Raw genomic sequence first — 8,393 nt, 5'->3', positions numbered from 1 at the left:
GATAAAAGGAGTGTGGATCTGTAAATGTACCCTTGTGCGTTCGTCCTTTTGAAACTTTGCAAAAACCTTAAACATAATATGAGTAAAAAAAGGAACAGAACGGATTTTCCAGGAAAACTCCGATTGGGGTGCCTTTCGGGTTAAAATGCTAAAATTGACACTTTTGTGTTTATTAAAAAAAATGATGCCTTGGATGTTTATAAAACTAATTTTTAACTAATTGATTTTTATATAATTTAATTTGTCTATACTTCGCGATAACTCTTGCGTGTGCTCCATGGCTTTTTAGGGCTAATAAAAACACTCTATTTTTGGGACTATTCTACCACATTTCTGTGTGTGCTAAATGGTGCTGAACTCAGATTTCAATATATTAAAGCCTTGGGGACTTTTGGGGCAAAATGGGGGGGAGGGAATCATTGGCTCAGTCATTTCTTTTTTTGCATGGTGCAGAACTCAAATTTACACATGTCAAGGCCTGAAACAGCACTGTTTGTTCATTTTCGCCAAGATTTGACGTCCGCTGGGGACTTTTGGGGTTAAATGGGGTGAGGTGCTTAACTTAGTCATTTTTTATGCCTCGTTCGCTGTCAAATCACGGGGGACCATGCATGGTTCACTTGTTTTTTTTTTACTTTCATTTTTATTATATATCTATATCTATATATATATTTATAATATAAAGCTGAATGTGTGTGTGTGTGTGTCTGGTCGAATAGGCTCCTATATGGTTGACTATTTTAAAAAACTGATTACATATAATGATAGAAGATATATCGAAACACAGGAATGGGTATGTTTGATCTGGCAGAACGGTAGTTCATTAAAATTTTGGGGTCTGCGTTCGCGCCTGGCCCACAAAGTATGGAAATAAAAAATTTTTAAATTAAAAAAAAAGTTTACAAGTGTTTTTGATATAGATGTACACAATAATACTTTGATAAGTATTTTTTAACTTAAATATGTATGGTATAATAAAATTGTGGAGTCTGCGTTCGCGCCTGCCCTCTATAGAATGGAAATACGCACAAACTTTAATAAAGACTTTTCATATCTATCTGCGTAAGTATACTTTGAAAATCATGTTTCAGTTTGCAGAAATATGGTATAATAAAATTATGGGGTGTTCGTTCGCACCTGACCTCCATAGAATGGAAATATGTCACAAAGTTTAACAAGGTGTTTAATATAGATCCACATAATATTGTGATAAGTGTTTTAGTGTGAACAGGTATGATATAATAAATTATGGGGTTTATCTATTTTATTTTTATTTTCATCATATTTTGCTTTAGTTTTGATACCTCCAAATTCGAAGCTATCTTTTTATAACCCTTCCTTTTCATAAGCTTTCATACTTTAATAAAGCAGAGTCCATTTTCTGTAGGCTGTTTTTGAACCCAGTCAACGACGGGTACTTTTGCTAGTATATATATATATATATATATATATATATATATATATGGAGATATAGAAAATCGAATAAACCAATTATATATTCATCAAAGTGTCGTTTTTATTTCAAGATTTTTCTAGGATGAATGATTTGAAGTAATAAAAAACGAGGGCAATATTTGAAAATATTGGTGTTGTGTTTGCAATGTGAAATTAATGCCTTTGTTCTATTTCAGAACGACAAAAGCTGTATGGATTCAAAGTGTATATAGCGTTTATTACACAGTGACATATTTAACGACATATAGCAGTTAGAAAAAACAAAGATATAATGCAATTTCTATCTCTCTTTGGAATGAATGTAACCGTCAGAAACTTAATATATAAGATACGTATAGGAAATAGAAGTATTGTTTTTTTTTTGTTTCTATTTATTTTTGGACTGCTTTTTTTTTAATTCAATTTTCACCCCAAACAAGGCACAGTGCCACTTTGAAGAAGGGGGCTACTATTAGTGACTTAATGAGCGGGGTCATTATGAGGGGAGAAGAGTAGAAAGATGTTTGTTCACATTACACTTGAACTTCTGCATATCATTGCAGTTGGGAAAGCAGAATCCCGGAAGGGAGTTCCAAAGGCCCGCAGTTCTGGGGAAGAAACTATTGGAGTAAAAGGCTTTCTTGCACCTAGGGATCTCTACTGTAAAGGGATGAGACTTAGTAGCTTGTCGGGTTTGTCGGGGGTAGTTACGTCGGGGAGGTACAAGTGTTTGCAGTTCGTCAGAGCATTCACCATTAAAGTATTTGTAGAACAGGCAGAGGGATGCAACATCTCGTCGATGGGACAGAGGTTGAGGCCTAGATGACAGTTCAGGACCTATCAGGTTGGCGACTCTTTTTTGAACCCTGTCCAGGAGCGAGAGACAAGCAGCAGATGCACCAGCCCAGATGTGACAACAGTACTCCATACATGGGCGAATGGTTGCCTTATAGAGGTATAGGATACTGGCAGGCGTAAGTAGTTTTCTAGCACGGTAGAGGGAGCCAACCTTCCTCGCAGCAGCCTTGGCAATGCTCTCAATGTATCTATTCCAGTTCATATTCCCTGTAAACGTTAGGCCGAGGAGTTTAAAAGAAGTACTTTCAGGCAATGTGTTCTTGGCCATTGCTATTGGAGGTAGAGAAGGTTTCTTGTAGTTATTGAAGGAAACAAGCTTAGTCTTAGCAGCATTGAATATGACCAACCATTTTTGTCCCCATTCCACTACAGATTGGAGGTCGTCCTCTAGTGTTCCTGCCATTTCCTTGGATATGTGTTCATTTGTTTTTCCCTCATATCTGTTATAGAGAGTGGTGTCATCGGCAAATATACCCATCTCCGAAACAAGATTATCAGGTAGGTCGTTTATGAATATCAGGAATAATAGAGGTCCAAGGATAGACCCCTGAGGTACTCCCGCATTTATGTCATATTGTTTGGATGTATGTCCGTCGAGGACAACTTTGATTTTTTCTATTACTTAAGAAGGATTTAATTACATTATGAATTCTTCCAGTGATTCCATATGATCTAATTTTCCTTAGAAGACCATCGTGCCATACCCTGTCAAAAGCCTTAGATATATCAAGGGCCACCGCTCTACCCTCCCCTGTTTTATCCAATGAACGGTATATACGTTCAGAAACTACAGTTAAGATATCTGCTGTTGAACGGGCTTGCCTGAATCCATATTGTTTGTCAGTCAGGAGTTTAGCAGCTGTTAGGTGCTGGACTAGGGCTTGATTAACTAAGGACTCAAATATTTTGGCGAAAAGCGGGAGGAGGCTAATGGGGCGATAATTTAGTGGGTCAGTTCTTTCACCAGAATTCTTGAAGACTGGTACCACAGAGGCGGTTTTCCAGCAGTCGGGAAAACAAGATTCGTTAAGGCATTTATTGTAAAGTTTGGACAGAACTGGAGCAACCTCGGCAGAGCATTTTTTTTAATAGCACAGCCGGGATGAGATCTGGTCCACATGCTTTTGAGGTGTCTAGGTTTTTTATAATAGCATGTACCTGAGAAGGGGTGATTTTCAAATCGTCAAGTGTGGCGTCGGTTCGCAGAGGAAAATCAGGGAGTGAGTGGTGTACCGAGTTCAGTGTAGAGTTTGAGGCAAACCGACTGGCAAGCAGATTAGCCTTGTCAGTTGTCGTGCAAGCAACCTCATGATTGTTTGTTAGTGGGGGAATAATTGACTGTCCATTATTAACTATGCTGTTGTAGATTTTCCAAAAATCCCGGGTTCCTAATTTCTGTGCTTCGATGCGCTTTCTGGTGGTTTCAGAGTAATCTGTCTTAGCTGTGTCTATCACTCTCTTACAATTATTTCTAGCTTCTATAAACTTCTGTTTATTTGAGCTGGACTTATGTCGGTTGAATCTGCGGAACGCATGCTGCCTTTGACAAATGGCAGCTGCACAAGCAGAAGTAAACCATTGGGGAGTGTGGGGCTTGCTATAGAATTTCCGTGCGGAAGCTTATTTTTTAATTAATATTATTTTCTACGATGTAAGCAAGTAAACATATAGTTGAATTTAACTTATAATGAATGAATGAATAGCGCATTCAAACATTGACTATTTATGTTCAGTAAGCCTTTTCTCTAATCCCCGAGTGTTCTACCAACATGATGACAATTATGACGTGGGTCAGTATGTACACCTGCATTTCATAGGGATTATTTTGGAAAAGTTTTGTTGTTTTTAATATTCGTCTTATAGTTCGTTTGCGTTGGGGGTAAACGATGCATCTGCTTATAGAAGTGTCTTCTCTATATGGTATTTCTTATTGTTTCTACTAAGTATTTATATCGATTTTTTCGTTGCATTTATAGGAGATATGTAACGCAAATATTACGCAAATGTTAGGCAAGAATAAATATTAGATGATATTTGCATGAATATAATTACACACAATAGTTAACTAAAGATTATCATCCTATACGAAAACTGACAAAAACTAAAAGGGAATTAATTAAAATGAATGTTAAAAAGAATATGTTACTTGGCCTTTGGTCAAGATCAAAGTGTAGTATCTGTTTCGGCAGATACTGCAAGCAAAGACTATATGTGGGGGCGACCGCACATATAAGACCTTGGTCAATGTGGGGGCAACCCTTCATACCAATTGTCACTATCCAGCTCCCCTACTCCCCGGGGAGCTGGTCCCCATTTCCCCTTCACTCCTCACATTAAAAATCGGCATTGTGCCTAATTTGCTCGGTGGGGGAGCAAATAAATACCATCTGTTCCGGCAGATGCTGCAAGCTATGACTAGCTATGACTAGCAAAGACCAGATGTGGGGGCAACCCCACATGCCCGACCATTAACCAGCTCCCATTTCCCACCTCTCGGGAGCTGGTCCCCTTTTTCCCTTCCCCCTCCCTTCACTCCTCACATTAAAAATCGGCCTTGTGCCTAATTTGCTCGGTGGGGGAGCAAATAAATACCATCTGTTCTTCAGATGCGGCACTTCCATTTCTCGTTCTTGGTTGGTGTAGAAGTCCTTCACGACTGAGACAATTTTTATTTTTGTACCTTTTCTCCACGTAAAAAAAAGTACCCTGGTGTCTAACTCTGTCTCGTGTGGAGGCATTATAAATAGGTTCAAATATAATTTGCTGATTTGTTTATGTCCTCTGATAAGAAGATAGCAAGAATGGCATTCTTATAAACTCCGCGGAATAAGGGCAATAAATTGAAGTATTCAGTCGATCAAAAAATTTGGATTGTAAAGTTCAACTTACAGTTTTAATTTTCCTTCTCTTACAATAAGCTCTACTCTCTATCGTGTATTGAGTATTTTTTAAAAATTCATTTGGGATTAAATGATTTATATATAAACACTAGTATTTATATTAGATTGAAGTTTACCATTGCGTATATCAGGTAAACACAACATCCTTTGATTATATATATATATATATATATATATATATATATATATATATATATATATATAAAATCATGCACATACCGTACTGTTTTGCTGTATCACAGCTCATCAGTGCGGCTAGACAAACAACTACGCCTAGCCAGGTTTAAACTCGACCGCCTAGATAACACTCGGTGCTTCTAACCGTTACGCTATTAGACTGCTGTTCCGACAAGCATGTGAATTAACAATGTTTAAACATTGTCCAAACGCCAGCAAGGTGAACCGACGTTGCCCGAGATTGTATAATGATCAACGAATATTGTATACTCCACATTTTAATTTTCATTGAAATCTCTGGAAAACACCATTTTTTTTTCAATCTAATCGATTGATTGCATGATCTAATTGGGAACCTATCGTCATGCATATGGATGCATATGGATGCATAGGAATGCAGATGGTAGAAGTTCACATGCTTATTCACTTATTGCAGTGACAAGTTCGCAATATGATGTAGTATGCATTGCACTGTAGAGAATATACTTTTGATTTTATAAAATTATTTTTATCTGCATTAAAGTTTAAAATGCAAAACTCAAGTATCATGCTTCAATTGTGCACTAAACAGAAACATTCATTCCGAACACGCGCTTGTCATATCAAAGACTTACTGTACACTTTATAAGCCTTTGATTTTATTATTTTATATATATATATATATATGTATAATCATACACATACCGTACTGTTTTGCTGTATCACAGCTCATAAGCGCGGCTAGACAAACAAGTACCCCAATACTATTGCGGTGACAATGGCATAAATTTAAGTTTAAAATGAAAAAGTCAAGTATCATTGTAAAATTGTGCTTTAAACAGAAACATTTATTTCGAATGCGCCACTGCCATATCAAAGAACCTATTGCTGATTTCGGCTTGTGTAGTACTAATACTTGTAAAATACACTTGTGATATTAGACTGTGCAAGGTGCTAACTTTGGTGAACATCGCATATTCCGTCTTGCATCGGATTATTTCGATTGTCGATACTTATCGAAGACATTCCGACACAAAACTTCGCCAAGGACCATGCGAGGCACCTTCCTGTGAAATTCCATACACATTTACCTAGCTGTTTTCGAGTCTGTAGAGAGCGAACTCACAGACACAGAGACAAAGTTCCTTTTATATAATAGTACCTATTTACAATGCCTCCCTACGGGACATAGCGAGACAGCAAGGTCGTTTTTGACGTGGAGATAAGGAACAAAATTTAAAAAGTTATCTCGGTTGTGCAGGATGTCTCTTCCACTAACTGAGAACAAAAAAACTGAAGTGCAGCATCTGAAGAACAGATACTACACTTCTTCTTTGTCCGAAGAGTAGATAGATAGAATTATATATATATATATATATATATATATATATATATATATATATATATATATATATATGTCTAACTAATGAGCCCAAATGAGGGCGAAACTCGAGTCTTGGACTTCCGGTTCTTTGACTGTCATGGCTCTTGTGGGCTGCGACGTTGTTGGGCTGTGGAATTTATTATATATATATATATATATATATATATATATATATATATATATATATATATATATATATATATAGGTTTGAGGTGTTCAAAAGTCAGAACTAATGAAGACAACGAGCTTGTTAAATAAAAAGAGCAAAATATTTCTTTTTCTTTTGGTGGTGAAAAGTTTTGAATATCTTTCAATAGGTCCTAATGCGATCTTTCCTTTTTTTCTATCCCCCTTTTTTAGAGAGCTCGCAATTTATTATCAACACTTTTTATAATTCTTTTGAAGAGCTCCTTTTTTCTTTAATTTCTCCATAATCTATCCCATTTTTCATTTTTCTTTTTCGCGTTGAGAGGTTCCAGGTCGCCTGATGAAGCCTCTTTGACTGAAACAGATGGCTATGTGTAGCGACCATATGTAACTGTTTACCCCAAATAATAATAATAATAATAATAATAATAATAATAATAATAATAATAATAATATGTATTTATATATATAATAATAATAATAATAATAATAATAATAATAATATATATATATATATATATGTATTTTACGTTTACCGATATATATATATATATAAATATATATATATATATATATATATATATCGGTAAACGTAAAATATTAGAATCGTCCTAACACTAATATATATATATATATATATATATATATATATATATATATATATATATATATATATATATATATTAGTGTTAGGACGATTATTTTACGTTTACCGATTCCGTACTGAATCCCTGATTCCAATACAATTTCCGATTCCAATAACGATACTTTATAAATATCTAAATATTTAACTATAAAATTAAATGTGCCTATATGTTCAAAGACGTAAAACACACATCTGTGAGGGGGGGGGGTGATCTGAAGATTTTAGTCTTACCGGAAGTTTAAATCAGTAAATATTTATTAGTTTCTTATTAGTAAAAGCAGTGGAAGATGTTTCTTAAACCAAAATCAAATAAAAAAGATAATTAACGGAATCAGATTTGGCACCGGGAAATTGGCGCAATTTTTCCCGAATCCGATGCCGATTTCGATACCCCCAAGAGGTCCGATTTTTCCGATTCCCGATTCCGATTAATCGTCCCCACACTAATATATATATATATATATATATATATATATATATATATATATATATATATATATATTCACAGCGTCTCTTCTCATAATGTCTTATATCCTTTGAATTCTTGTTCTCTCTTGGAATGAATACTATTTTAAATATTAGACAGGTGCTTTTATCGTTATTTCCATGGCGGAACTCCAATCTCTTCCCCCCCCTCGCCAATCTTTAACTAAAAACACCCGTCTAGCTGAATCCACTGTGAAAAATCCTCCCTCTTCATCTGTGCCTAAATCAAAACGTGGATTCCATGAACAAAGCTTCTTTCTTAGAACTGCACGCCTGCGGAACTCTGCTCCGTCTGCCTGCTTCCCACCTGACTACAACTTGGATGTCTTCAAGTTCAACGTTAACAAATTCCTAATGAACCGCCCCCTTAAGTAAACACTTC

The sequence above is a fragment of the Euprymna scolopes genome, chromosome 11, assembly GCF_053919585.1.
Source record: "Euprymna scolopes isolate OS-2025 chromosome 11, ASM5391958v1, whole genome shotgun sequence".
Lineage (NCBI taxonomy): Eukaryota > Metazoa > Mollusca > Cephalopoda > Sepiida > Sepiolidae > Euprymna > Euprymna scolopes.
Note: the sequence above shows the minus strand (reverse complement) of the source record.